Source organism: Stylophora pistillata, chromosome 4 (assembly GCF_964205215.1).
Source record: "Stylophora pistillata chromosome 4, jaStyPist1.2, whole genome shotgun sequence".
NCBI classification, from domain to species: domain Eukaryota; kingdom Metazoa; phylum Cnidaria; class Anthozoa; order Scleractinia; family Pocilloporidae; genus Stylophora; species Stylophora pistillata.
Genome location: NC_142522.1, coordinates 27,093,380 through 27,108,217, shown reverse-complemented (window position 1 = coordinate 27,108,217; position 14,838 = coordinate 27,093,380). Strand labels below are relative to the sequence as shown.

Sequence of the window (14,838 nt, the reverse complement as noted above, 5' to 3'; positions counted from 1 at the left end):
TCACAATAGATGACCCAAACTATCGGCACCATATAAACGACTTAAAGAAAACCGACACGGTCACCAACGGACTAAACAGAACAAACTAACCTTACCGACTGATCGGAAGCTATCAAAACTGACTAACTAAGAGACGAACGCCACTGATTTGAGTCCGACAGCCACAAAAAAATCACTCTCTTTAAGAGTAACATTGGTAACGTTCGACTTAAAATGAATAGTTCAGTTTCCTTTGACGACTTCCGCTCAGGCCGGTCACTATTTTCGAAAACAAACCTTATCAGGACTACTCTCACCTGGACGATCGATATCTTACTTCACGATTGACAACTGAGTGATACCTAGAGTAAAATTTGGTCGAAAACGTATTGATTCTAATAAATATTCATCCTCATTAAATTGGAAATATAGGAACTTTTGTAAGAAATAGACAACTTTTTTGAGAGACATGTTTCGGCATGCTTATGCCATCTTCAATCAACGAGTAACAGAACTTGAGTAATTATATAGCATACAAGTAGATGAATAAAATATTTAAAGTATGATGTAATACAAAAGCGGGTACTAATTACAACGTGACACCAAACATCAAAGGTGTGAACTAAAACGATAGAAAAGTATTATAATGCTGTAATTTAAAGCACTATTTGAGCAATAACAAGTTGGCTTGAAAAAAATTTCAGGCCTGTACGGGACTCGAACCACTGACCTCTGCGATACTAGTGCAGCGCTCTACCAATTGAGCTAACAAGCCAACTGGGAGCAGGCCATCAAATTAATTCGATATAAACCCGTAGATGATAAATCGAACAACAACAAACATATGAAACATATGAGTGAACTGCGGTTATGAGACGTATATAAGAACGATCCTTCGCAGTAAAGCACTATTTGAGCAATAGTGGAAATCAGACCTGAAAATTTGTTTCAGGTCTGATTTCCACTATTGCTCAAATAGTGCTTTACTGCGAAGGATCGTTCTTATATACGTCTCATAACCGCAGTTCACTCATATGTTTCATATGTTTGTTGTTGTTCGATTTATCATCTACGGGTTTATATCGAATTAATTTGATGGCCTGCTCCCAGTTGGCTTGTTAGCTCAATTGGTAGAGCGCTGCACTAGTATCGCAGAGGTCAGTGGTTCGAATCCCGTACAGGCCTGAAATTTTTTTCAGGTCTGATTTCCACTATTGCTCAAATAGTGCTTTACTGCGAAGGATCGTTCTTATATACGTCTCATAACCGCAGTTCACTCATATGTTTCATATGTTTGTTGTTGTTCAATGCTGTAATTGTTTGTTAAGTTCAGGTTTGGTCTTATTTATATAAAAAGCTTCTTTGAGTTTGAAATCAATTGAGTTGTTAGCAGAATTCAGAATACCAAAGCAAGAAAGGGAGTATTTGTTCTTACAAGAAGGAGATGTGTTGAAATGGTTAAAAATATGCGAGTTTTTATCGCTTTCCGTGTGCTCCTTTATCCTAGTAAAATTACCTTCTCTCTTTCCGCTCGCTGCTTTGCACACAGGCAGCCCAAGCTCACTACGAGAAAAGCGGACGTGACTCTTACCGTGTTGCGTAACGTTTTATATTTATAAAGGTTTGTATGGGATGTTATCGGTTTGCCTTAAAAGAGAGAAAAAAATGTCTTGTTTTGAAATATAATGGGCTCACTTTATTGCCTTGTTGTTTTCTTTGTTGATTCCGAACGTCTCAGGCCATTTTGAAGCGTTTTCGGCGAGTTAGCGCTATGTTGGTGTTCAACTGAACACCAACATAGCGCTAACTCGCCGAAAACGCTTCAAAATGGCCTGAGACGTTCGGAATCAACAAAGAAAACAACAAGGCAATAAAGTGAGCCCATTATATTTCAAAACAAGACATTTTTTTCTCTCTTTTAAGGCAAACCGATAACATCCCATACAAACCTTTATAAATATAAAACGTTACGCAACACGGTAAGAGTCACGTCCGCTTTTCTCGTAGTGAGCTTGGGCTGCCTGTGCTTTGCAGCTCGTTGGTGGGCGCTTCGCGCTGAATTATCGTACTCCGGGAGAGAGCAGAGAACCTCAGGGACCAGGGTAGTTACTTTGTGCCATCAACTGAGCCTGGTTCCACTTGGAAGCAACATATGTTTAAAAATCTAATGCCTGGTCACGGGTTCTTGCGACAGAGAAACTGATGAAGTCGAAATTTCCTGCTATGTAAACCAATTTAAATTGACTCCTTTTTACGACTAAGAATTATGGCTTTTCATGTTTCAATGAAGAGTTTGTTCAATAGAAATTGAAATGGTGAATCGTTTCGCAAGTCGTTGAAAAGTAGCTTACAGGTTGGACGAAAGTGAAGGTGAAAACTGCTGTTTGCTGAAAGGTTGCCGGAAAAAGCACAAAGTGCACTCGACAATCCTGCATACCATTGTGGGTAGTTTTCAGACTGCGGTTCCTTGATGATCACGGGGAAATCTGAAAACATCACTGTAAGGAAGAGGCTTAGGCATAGCGGCTTTGATAAATCTACTTTATTGGCGAGCTTGGTCTTTAATTCAATGAAAAAAATGAAATCAATGAAAAAAATTGAAAAGCAAGTACTTTTGATTCCTTTTCCGCGATGGTTGTCACTTTGCTGGTTTATATGAAATTGCATCCTAAATTAGAATTTTCTGGGCGGTCTGTAAAATTTATCAAGTTGCATTTAAAAGAATAGGTCACTTGTTACCCTTTGGACCAGGCATTTGATTTTAAAAAATATCATGGTTTAGTTAATCCTTATTTAGTTGAAGTGGAAGATCTTTTGGGCAGTCACTTGGTGTAATACAGGAGTTTGAAATTCTGGTTACTAAAGTAAATTGAAAGTATTTAACGACTAAATCTTAAAATAATTGCATTAATAATTGGATGTGAAACGTCTTTTCTCTCCCATGAGGCTAATCTGATCGAATTCAAAGAATTTATACTAATTTATTTTTCAAATCGCTTCACGAATCAGTCTAGTTTAAAAATTTTTAGCCTAATTGTTATATGTCGCAGCTTTTGAAGGCTAAAATCAAACTAAAAGAGTCGCTCCAGCTTCTTTTTGACGCTATTTTATCAAATCTTTTCGCAAATCTAATAGAAATTTGAACTCTAATTATAAAATTTCTCTGCTACTATTTCTCAAGAGTTTAGCGAAGTTACTTTAAAAAATTTGGAGCCTAATTGTAATGTCTTAGCTCTTGTAGCTAAAATCAAATTCAAATAATAAGCTCCAATGTATCATATTTTTTTTAAAATCGAATTTGGTAACAAACGAGAATTTTTTAACCTCAGGGAAATCTAGCTTAAGGAATGGGATACACTTCTGATGCTTTTGCATCCTGCGTTACATTCAACATTGGTGGCTCAAAACGAAAAAGATCTTTTACTCCGAAAAGGACATTATGGCAAGCCGAAAGCTTAAAAAATCGATTGTAATTTTTTAGATAAATTTAATATCACTGATTGGACACTCTAGAGCTTTCATTAGGAACCTCCACACATCATCTCATGCAAAGAATTGAAGTGTAAACAAAAGGTATAGAAATAGACGAGTCAGAATTTAATATGAAAGAAATGAAACTTCCAAGATTGTTCTGATTTTTTCTCGAAAACGGAAGAGAAATTAGCGATTACTCTTAAATTATTTTTGCGCGAGATATTTTTTATTATTTTTTGTTGGAAAGTTTAAAGGAAGCCTTGTGAAAATTTTGCACCACGGAGAATTTAAATCAAATAAATTGCTTTGTGAACATGAAACTTGTGGTTTATTGAGGATGTATTGCAAGACAATAAAAGATGAGCTTTCGATTTTGGTGTTCGAATCGAACTAAAAAAAAATGCGCTAAATCTGTTTTGTAAATCTTGTCTTTCACTTAGATCAAACTCTTTCCAATTTAATTTGTTTGAAGCATCAGGGATATTCAACAGTCAATCTGCAAAAGAAGAAAAATAACGATGAAAACCACAGACCAGAGAAAAAAATATTAACATTGGACAGAATGCAAAAATTTGGGAGTCAATAAGCTACCGTACCCTCCCTCCTCTCCATAAAAACTGTTGTCAGATGTTTCCAAGTATTTACAAAAGCTGCGTACGTTGTGGTAACAACGTTTTGTCTTACGCATGTGTATTAAGACAAACATTTGCTTACACAAGACAAATGCGTTTATAATAAATGTTAGTACCACAAGGTAGACAACTTAAAAAAAGTCTTACGAAAGTTATTTGAAGGACGCCGGTGCGCGGTGAGGGAGGGTGGTTGGAGAAAAAAAAACTGTCCAACTGGACTTTTGTAATGTCACTGTATTATGAGATTGTAAGAAGAAGATTGTAATATTACTACTGTGATAAATATGTAATTTTGTAGATGTCTATACCACAGTGTAGATGACTTCTTTCAAGAGTCTCGAAAACTGTCTAAAATGGGTGGGTGTAAGAAGGGGACCGCGTTTGGTTTGTTTTCATGGTAAATATCTAATCAGTTGGTGATCAGTCTGGTAACGCATACCATTCAAATTTACTTTTCGTCGCAAGTGCTCAGAATGTTAACAATGATTAGGCTCCAAGATTTTATTTGAATAACGTTAAAAAAATATTTATACGAGTCAACGATAAATTTAGCACAAAATAGGAGAAACAAATATCAAGTTTTGAACATATTCTGTCAATTGGTTTCAGCCTCAACAGCTCAAAATCTGAAAAAATTGGGCTCTAAAATTCTTATTTCTTATTGAATAACTTTTAAAAAGAGTAGTATATCATGCAGTTGATAAAAAAACTCTGAAAGAAATTTAAGAGTCAAAAACCATTCAAATCAAATAAAATCATTCTAAAAGTGCTACAGATACCAATGTGGTAATCCAAAGGAGGAGAATTCTAAAGGAGCGCGAGATAATAACGCTACAATCCAATAAAACAGACTTCTAATAATCTGCAACATACTAAAATAGCAATCCAGTGAAAGAATCGAAAACGTAACGTAACAATCCAATTAAGAAGAATTTTAAAAGTGCGGGGGTAAGTAACGTAAAAATCCAATGAAGAAAACTGAATTTAAAAAAGCGCTCAAGATACTAACGTATTAAGGTGATTCCTCAGAAATTTTTCTTTTTTTAACTTTCCTCAACTGTTCCCTTCCAATGTCTGTTTAGAAAAACGCAATTAAAAAGATGGGTCACCTTGCTTGTTTAAGAGATGTGATGGGCCAAACTTACCCCATTTATGCATCCACTGGCACTAATCACGATTAATCGGCTCACGGTGTATCTTGAAGTTGCTAGAAGCAACGATTTTTGAGGTAACACTCGAAAAAGAACTTAATGGGTAGTACTTCTCTAGCGTATGGAACAAACTGATGTATCATTTTTGGAAAAATCACGCAATATTCGAACGACATCGACTCAAAACTTTCTTCGAGTCGTTGCTTTTAAGATAATAATTTGCATCCTCCAGTAACGAGCTTCAAGGTGCACGCATTTAGCTATATCTTTCTTACTCTCTGATGATTTTTTTTCCAATTTAAAGGGAGCAATTTTTTCACAAAAATTATGCAAAAAAATTTAGGTCACGGTGATCGTTCAAGAGCTTAAGGCTATCGTACATCTTTGCTTGGTCCATTTTGCATTGTAAAACGATAACGTGGACACAAAACGCACGCACGCTTCTTTACCTGATTACATGATTTTTATGCGTGGCACTGGATGCACAGCACAATACTGAAGAATTAATTTAATTTAATGAAAAAGAATTCTGAAAGTGCGCAAGAATCTAACGTAAAAATATATGAGAACAATTTGAAAAATGCAACAGATACTAACGTTTCGATCCAATAAAACAGAATTCTAAAAGCGCACAAGATACTATCGCAGCGATTCAATAAAAGAGAATTCTAAAAGTGGGCCGGATACTAACGTATCCATCCAGTGAAAGAGTGTCCTAAAGTGCGCCAGGTACTAACGTAGCAGTCCAGTGAAAAAAATCCTAAAAGGGCCCGGAATGCTAACGAAACAATCACACAAAAGAGAATTCTGAAAGAAAGCGAAACATTAATACCACAATCCAATAAAATGGACTTCTAACAGTGTATAGTACACTTATGTAACAATCCGATAAAAGAAAATTCTCAAATTACACAAGAACCTAATGTAACAATCGATCAAGAAGAATTCTTAAAATGCAGGGGAATGTAACGTTACAATCCAATGAAAAGAATTAGTAAAGTGCACAAGATACTAACGTAACAATCCAATCAAAGAGAATTCTAAAAGTGTGCAAGATACTAACGTAACAATCCAATGAAAGAGAATTTTTAGAGTGCGTGAGATACTTAAATACCAATCCGCACAAAGAGAATTCCAAAAGTACGCCAGCTACTACGTAACAACCCAATCAAAGAGAACTATACAGGTGCGCGAGGAGCCAAAATAACAATCCAGTGAAAGAGAATTCTACAAGTGCACAAGATACTAAGTAACAATCCAATGAAAGAGAATTTTTAGAGTGCGCGAGATACTAAAATACCAATCCGCTCAAAGAAAACTCTAATAATGTGCTAGATACAAACGTAACAATCCAATCAAAGAGAATTAGAAAAGTGCGCGAGGAGCTAAAATAACGATCCAGTGAAATAGAGTTCTAAAAGTGCGCAAGATACTAACGTAACAATCCAATCAAACAGAATCATAAAAGTGTGCCAGATACTGACGTAACAATCCAATCAAAAAGGAAAAAGAAAAGTGCGCAAGATATTAACCTAACAATCCAATTAAAAAGAATTCCAAAAGTGCGCAGGATACTAAGGTAACAATGCAATGAAAGAGAATTATAAAAGTGCGGAGGGAGCTAACGTAACAATTCATCAATGAAATAGAATTCTAAAAGTGCGCGAGATACTAACGTAACAATCCAATGTAAGAGAGTTCTGCAAGTGCGCAAGATACTAACGTAACGGTCCAATCAAAGAGAGTTCTAAAAGTGCGCAAGACATTAAACTAACAATCCATTTAAAGAGAATTCTAAGAGTGCACAGGATATTAAGGTAACAATGCAATGAAGAAGTATTAAAAAAAGTGGCCAAGATATTAAGGTAACAATCCAATGAAGGAGTATTCAAAAAGTGCGCAAGCCACTAACATAACAATCCATTTAAAGAGAATTATAAAAGTGCGCAAGATACTAAAGTAACAATCCAATCCAAGGTAATTCTAAAAGTGCGCAGGATACTAAGGTAACAACGCAATGAAAGAGAAGTCTAAAAGTGCGCGAGAAGCTAACGTAACAATCCAATAAAATAGAATTCTAAAAGTGCACAAGATACTAACGTAACAACCCAATGAAAGAGAATTCTACAAATGCGCAAGCTACTAACACAACAATCCAATCAAAGATAATTCTAAAAGTGCCCAAGATACTACCGTAACAAGACACAATGAAACGGAATTCTAAAAGTGCGCTAGATAATAACGTAACAATCCAATCAAAGATAATTCTAAACGCGAGTAAGATACTAACGTAACAATGCAATAAAACGGAATTCTAAAAGTGCGCAAGATAATAACGTAACAATCCAATAAAAAATCATTCTAAACGTGCGCCAGATACTGACGTAACAATTCAATCCCCTCTATTAACTATGATCCAATGTAGGAACTTTCTAAAAGTGCGCGAGATGCTAACATGACAATCCAATCAAAGATAATTCTAAATGTGCGCGAGAAGCTAACGTAACAATCTAATGAGGGAGAATTTTTGGAGCACTCGAGATACTAACAAAACAATATAATCAAAGAGAATTCTAAAAGTGCTCAAAATACTAACGTAACAATCCAATCAAAGAGAATTATAAAAATGTGCAAGAAGTTAACGTAACAATCCAATAAAAGAGAATCTCTAGAGTGCGCGAGATATTAACGTAACAATTCAATGAAAGAGAATTTAAGAAGTGTGCGAGATATTAATGTGATATTCTAGTGAAACGGAATTCTAAGTGTGCGAGATACTAGCGTAACCCTCACCATTCACATTTTTCAAAAAAAAAAACCAGACAAACTCAATATTTCATTGAACTCACAGAATACGTCTACCTAAAAAAGGTCAACTGCCGAAGGTCCTGAAGTTTAATCTCACTGGCCGTAAATAAAATTAACCGTCAACCGCTAATGGACCCCCCTCTCCCCCCCCCCCCTCCCTCAAGTGCTCCTTTTTCGGGGTTAATTTATCTTCTAGAATAAGGATTGCCTTGCAAAAGTAAAGCATCCTGAAAACATTGTAAAACTGCCAAATGAGGCCTTGGGTAGTATTACGTCTATCTGGAGGTTAAAGAAGTAGTAATCTCTGAGTGAAGCCAAGCTAGATTTAGGCAATTATTTTAATGCGAGCAGGAATTCAGATGCAAAATTTGACAAATTCTAGTTCTTGGATGAGCCCCTGAGCAGACACGAAACATGCTTTTACCTTGTAAAATGTCTGCTTTTTGCCAGTAGGTAGTCTCTTTAAAAAGATGTAGGAAAAGTTGGATGATCGATATCATTCTTCAGTTATTCTCTAATCTTAGATGGAACTTAAAGATAACGTGATAGGCTGGGTAGTTCTTCGATACTGGTGAAAATTAGTCATGGAAGAACCAATTCATTAAACGAACCCTGCTGGTAAAAAAACTGCGGAAAGCTACTTCAATCAGAAAGAGTTCCAGACAAGAAGAATTTTACCACAATTGGCAGCAATGTCGCAATCTGATTGGCCACTTTTCCATTGCGATATGAGTACAGACATCGCTACTCGCGTGAACGTGTCACGCAATGTCTATACTAGCTTTCAGAATGGTTTTATTTGACGTCGATGTTGCGCTAAAAAACAAATCGACGGTGGTTTAGCATGGTCTATTCTCTTACAACGATATTCGTCAACACAATGGTTTAGAGTGTTTTGTGAAGTCACTCGGCTGCGCCGGTTTCGCTATAGATCCAGGTTAAATCGTTCAACCCAGACGAATGGGCCTTCTAACTAATTTGAGATAAATTTCAGTTATCTAACCTTGTTAGAAGTTGTTGTATATTTCTTTCCTTTCTTGACTTTCCTGATCTCAAGGTGTTCTCATTTGTTATCTTGGTACTGTCCTATGGAGGAAAAAAAGAAATAAATATATTATGAATGCGTACATACCTAAGTGCTTTTCCTTCTAAAGATAACAAAGAGGAAAGCCCGGATCGAAAACGTCTTGTAAACCCACCACATTTTCCGCTTACAAGTTAAATGTTCTTAATTACTTTTGAACAAAGGCATTTAGAAATTTTATTGTAAAAACTAACATTCCAAGACAAAAAGTTTAATTAATTGGGAGTAACCTGGCTAACTTTGACTACTGGCCATTTAGCTTAGAATTACATGGGTATTTGACAAGCCTACTATTGTCATTGTAATTTTATACCAATGTTTGTCACCAAGAGATATGGAGCAATAGAGTTGCTTCATTTCAAGTTAAGTTTGTTCTAATTCACCAAATTTAAAGGCTTCGATGAGATCCAAAAACCAACCTCATTGGATGTTATCCTTACATAAAGTGCGATCTCTCGCTTTGCCGCTACAGCCATGTTTAAGAAGAACTGTCATGGCGGCTGCTGCTGAGAACTTGTCCTTCACTGTACGTGCTATGCATTTGCATTACGCTTTTCCTTGTTAAATTTGACTCTGTAAATTAATTTCATAAGGGCCACAAAAAGACTTTGGAAAGCTCTGCAGGAAGATGAACACTGCGTTTCTATCCTAATGTATCTTTCAACGAGTTATTCGCCTGATGAAAGGTCATGCCAACTGAAAAGCAATAATCCTTGACATGGTATCTGAGCGACGTACTTGAACCAACTTGAGAAACACTCGTCGATCGGGACAGAACAGACAATATCTAAGGTAAAAGGGTCAAAATGCCGCGTTCCTTGATTCCATAGACGCTCAAACTTCTTGTAGTTTGTAAGCTCTTCCACGTGCAAGACTGAGCTCAAATATGTATATTAAATTTAAAAATCATTTGTAATTCAAATGAGCCTTTCCGACCTCAAAAGGCGGGTTCAAAGTAATCAACACCGAGTTCACCAGTCTGATCAGATCAATCACAAAACCAATTAGGATGCCTGCTTTAAATAGATTTTGAACTTACAGAAGTTCAATCGGGAGCCACAAATAGTGTTGTAGTTATTTAAAATGGCTTACTGTATTTTGCGAAACGAAACGAAACGAAACGAAACGAAACGAAACGAGTAAACCCGTACTGTATTTTGCGAAACCAGCTCTTCGAAGACTCTAGCGATATATAACTTATTTCTTCCGATTCGTAAACACAATTCGTAGATACAACTCGATGCAGTGATGATTTATAAATAAAGACTTTGAGCCAAAAGGTCAGAAGTGCGCCGTTTCGCAAATTACAGATATGTAAATCTGTAATTTGCGAAACGAGCTCTTTGAAGACTCTAATGATATGTAACTTATTTCTTCCGATTCTATAACACTTTTCGTAGATACAACTCGATGCAGTGATGATTTTTTAATAAAGAGTTTGAGCAAAAAGGCCGGAAGTGCGCCGTTTCGCAAATTACAGATATGTAAATCTGTAATTTGCGAAACGAGCTCTTTGAAGACTATAATGATATGTAACTTATTTCTTCCGATTCTATAACACTTTTCGTAGATACAACTCGATGCAGTGATGATTTTTTAATAAAGAGCTCGAGCCAAAAGGTCAGAAGTGCGCCGTTTCGCAAATTACAGATATGTAAATCTGTAATTTGCGAAACGAGCTCTTTGAAGACTCTAATGATATGTAACTTATTTCTTCCGATTCTATAACACTTTTCGTAGATACAACTCGATGCAGTGATGATTTTTTAATAAAGAGTTTGAGCAAAAAGGCCAGAAGTGCGCCGTTTCGCAAATTACAGATATGTAAATCTGTAATTTGCGAAACGAGCTCTTTGAAGACTCTAATGATATGTAACTTATTTCTTCCGATTCTACAACACTTTTCGTAGATACAACTCGATGCAGTGATGATTTTTTAATAAAGAGCTCGAGCCAAAAGGTCAGAAGTGCGCCGTTTCGCAAATTACAGATATGTAAATCTGTAATTTGCGAAACGAGTTTCCCACCAAATCTCACACGTGTCACGCATTCTATTGCGTAAGAATGAGAAATAACTAGATTCTATAACACTTTTCGTAGATACAACTCGATGCAGTGATGACTTTTTAATAAAGAGTTTGAGCCAAAAGGTCAGAAGTGCGCCGTTTCGCAAATAACATATATGTAAATCCGTAATTTGCGAAACGAGCTCTTTGAAGGCTCTAATAGCATTTGGTTAGTACCAGATAAAAACCAGGTCAAAATTGGAATTCTGCCCTTTGACATTGCTGTAGCATGTGTTAGAAACCTTGCGCGTACCGCAATGTATGTTTGTACATTTATTAAAATCTACAACAATTTTGTTATTTTTTACCGGCCGCCTAGTCCAATTGATAGTTTATGAACAGAAAGCAATTTATCTTTAGGGACTTCTTTCCTGTCCGCTACCTTTTTTTAATTACCATATTAGTCTTTCCGAAACATTTCCATATCAGGTTACTAGTTATTTCTCATTCTTACGCAATAGAATGCGTGACACGTGTGAGATTTGGTGGGAAACTCGTTTCGCAAATTACAGATTTACATATCTGTAATTTGCGAAACGGCGCACTTCTGACCTTTTGGCTCGAGCTCTTTATTAAAAAATCATCACTGCATCGAGTTGTATCTATGAAAAGTGTTGTAGAATCGGAAGAAATAAGTTACATATCATTAGAGTCTTCAAAGAGCTCGTTTCGCAAATTACAGATTTACATATCTGTAATTTGCGAAACGGCGCACTTCTGGCCTTTTTGCTCAAACTCTTTATTAAAAAATCATCACTGCATCGAGTTGTATCTACGAAAAGTGTTATAGAATCGGAAGAAATAAGTTACATATCATTAGAGTCTTCAAAGAGCTCGTTTCGCAAATTACAGATTTACATATCTGTAATTTGCGAAACGGCGCACTTCTGACCTTTTGGCTCGAGCTCTTTATTAAAAAATCATCACTGCATCGAGTTGTATCTACGAAAAGTGTTATAGAATCGGAAGAAATAAGTTACATATCATTAGAGTCTTCAAAGAGCTCGTTTCGCAAATTACAGATTTACATATCTGTAATTTGCGAAACGGCGCACTTCTGACCTTTTGGCTCAAAGTCTTTATTTATAAATCATCACTGCATCGAGTTGTATCTACGAATTGTGTTTACGAATCGGAAGAAATAAGTTATATATCGCTAGAGTCTTCGAAGAGCTGGTTTCGCAAAATACAGTACGGGTTTACTCGTTTCGTTTCGTTTCGTTTCGTTTCGTTTCGTTTCGTTTCGCAAAATACAGTAAGCCTTTAAAATGTCAACTCGAGCTTAAACGAACTAAAACCTAAAATTTTTAGTCTGGTCAACATTTATTAGTCATTGCAAAAGCATATATACCGAGGTCATATGCTTCTGGCCATTACCTAATGATTAATCAGAACTCCACGGTCTATCGATCTCCTTTTCTTATCCACTGGCATTTTGCGTCAACAAGATGGCGCTGTTTTTCAATCTACATCAGTTTGCAAGGAAAAACGTTACAGACGAAGGAGCTGTTTGATTAGGCCAATTTCGACGGAATAAAGGCGCCTGTATGATTTTAACATATGTACTTACATAAAAGCAATATCTTCAGGCCTTCCTTTTCTAACTTTAATCACTGTAAACACAATGAAGTGTCTTCATTGGAGCCACTTGTTGATGTTGGTAGATAAGCTACAGTCAGTCCTAGAGGCAATCAATTGTTTTTTGTTGCAAGAATTGTATTTTCTATGTCATAACATTTGGTGTCTGTTTGTCGGTTACTTTCCAATCAAAAAACTCCGAGATATTTCAATAATTTTTTTCTGAAGTTTTCCGAACTCCAAAGCTGCCTTTTCAATTACGCTGGCAAGTTTCTTTTCAGTTTGATTAAAAGGGAAGCCTCTGTCACACCTTGTTGTCCCTCCTTTTGTGATGTATACGTGGTGTTGACTGTATCATGGAACGTAAGAAAGACTGCATGCTTCACCTATAGATGTGATAGAGTTCATGGCGTTACAATACAAAGTTACATGTGTTATAAAACAAATATAAGGTTGTATATTTGCATATCAATAGAGCTTGAAAGCCACATGGTACATTTCTAGAAAAGCATAGCTGGTCCAGTGGGGTAGAATGCACGTGTGATGTCCATATTACTTCGACAGTCTTTTTTATCCATTATTACATTTGGTATGTCACAGTTGTGAATGAATCCGCGTACTGGAAATGATCCACAACACAAAGAGAAGTACATCATGCATGTAGATACAATCTTGTAAATGTAATGATAACAATACGCAGTTCTAGTCAATGAATAATCAATAGCGTACAATTAACACATCATTTACAGTGGGTCACTTTTTTTGCCTTGTATTTCATTTGGTATCCAGCTGATGACACAGAAGAAATGTGACTTCAACCATTTAGTCAAATGGACTGTCGGACATTTGGTGTGCCAGATAGACATATTTGAAGACTGAGTCAATAGCTTGGTCAAGCAACATTTCAATTAAGGTGTCTTTCAATGTGAGATGCTGTTGTAAGCCAGTACTTTGATCAGCAGTGAAATAGTTGGTTCCTTGACCTTACTCTTGCCCATCAAACATCAAGTATTGACTAACTAGTTTGTAAGAGTAGGGGAATTCACTTGCAGATCAATTTGGCCCCACATCACTATATATGGAAACAAACATCTTTTTCATAAAAGGATCCAATACATATATGGACATTTGACTGTAACTGCATGTACCTCACACCTGAAATGAAAAAAAAGACTGAACCCCTGAGGAAATAGATCATTTTCTTTTCTGTTTTGCTGTTGTTGTTTTTTTTTAAGATAAGAGCCTTAGAGAATTTTTAATCACTTGGTTCCCCGTGCTCTAATCTACATTATTTTGGTGAATGAAGAAAGCCATCCTAAATACATGTAATAATTACCTCCATAAAAGGGTTGCAATCTGTGACATATTCACTAAAATTTCCTTTAGATAACTGCAACATATCATCAACAAGAGTGAAAAGGTACACCACGAGTAGATATTATTGAAGATGGGTGCCCCGGGAAATGCGAAGTAACTGTAAGAACTTTCTTTGGAGAGCGATAAAAAGGCAATTTCTTTATGCTAGATCTATTGAGAAGTACATTTAGAACATTTAGAGCCTCATTTACAAAACTAGTGGAGGTTCCCTTTCAAAACTGAGGGAATTCAAAGTGATGTTAAAAAAAAGTGAGACTGTTTTGGGTGTTAAACGTAAACTGAACACACATTAGTTGATGGATTGGTCCTGTAGTAAAACTAAAGAAAGCGTTGAAATGTGACCTGTCATCCTAAGTTTAAGAATAGATCAATTATACTAGATTATTGTAAAGCAGAAATATGATCCTTGTAACATGCAAAAATTTGCAAAGTGTAATCTCAACAGAGCAGGATTTACGTCGGTAACTAGGGTAGAACGAAACATTATGCTCACGTTCGAATTAAGGTGTTTACTAGAAAGGAAACCACGCGCCTTCCCTCACATATTTGATCACGTAAAAACTAGCCACCAATACGTATATAAGCACTTTGATTTAGTAAATAAAAGTAGATGTAATCAGGACTAGAGTGTGTGCGAGTCTCTCTTCGTTGAGGACCCAAAAACCGGCCAAGGCTAGAGTAAAATAAGC

The 14,838-nt window shown here is 36.2% G+C and overlaps 1 long non-coding RNA gene across 1 annotated transcript; it reads right to left on the bottom strand.

Moving 5' to 3' along the window:
* Positions 1-2,055: 2,055 nt before the first annotated feature.
* LOC148733116 (uncharacterized) lies at positions 2,056-10,011 on the bottom strand. Its single transcript, XR_015999844.1, has 3 exons — positions 9,548-10,011; positions 9,048-9,130; positions 2,056-3,949 (listed from the first exon to the last, which is right to left on the bottom strand). It is a non-coding gene; the product is annotated as an uncharacterized LOC148733116 (long non-coding RNA).
* Between the last annotated feature and the right edge of the window lie 4,827 nt (positions 10,012-14,838).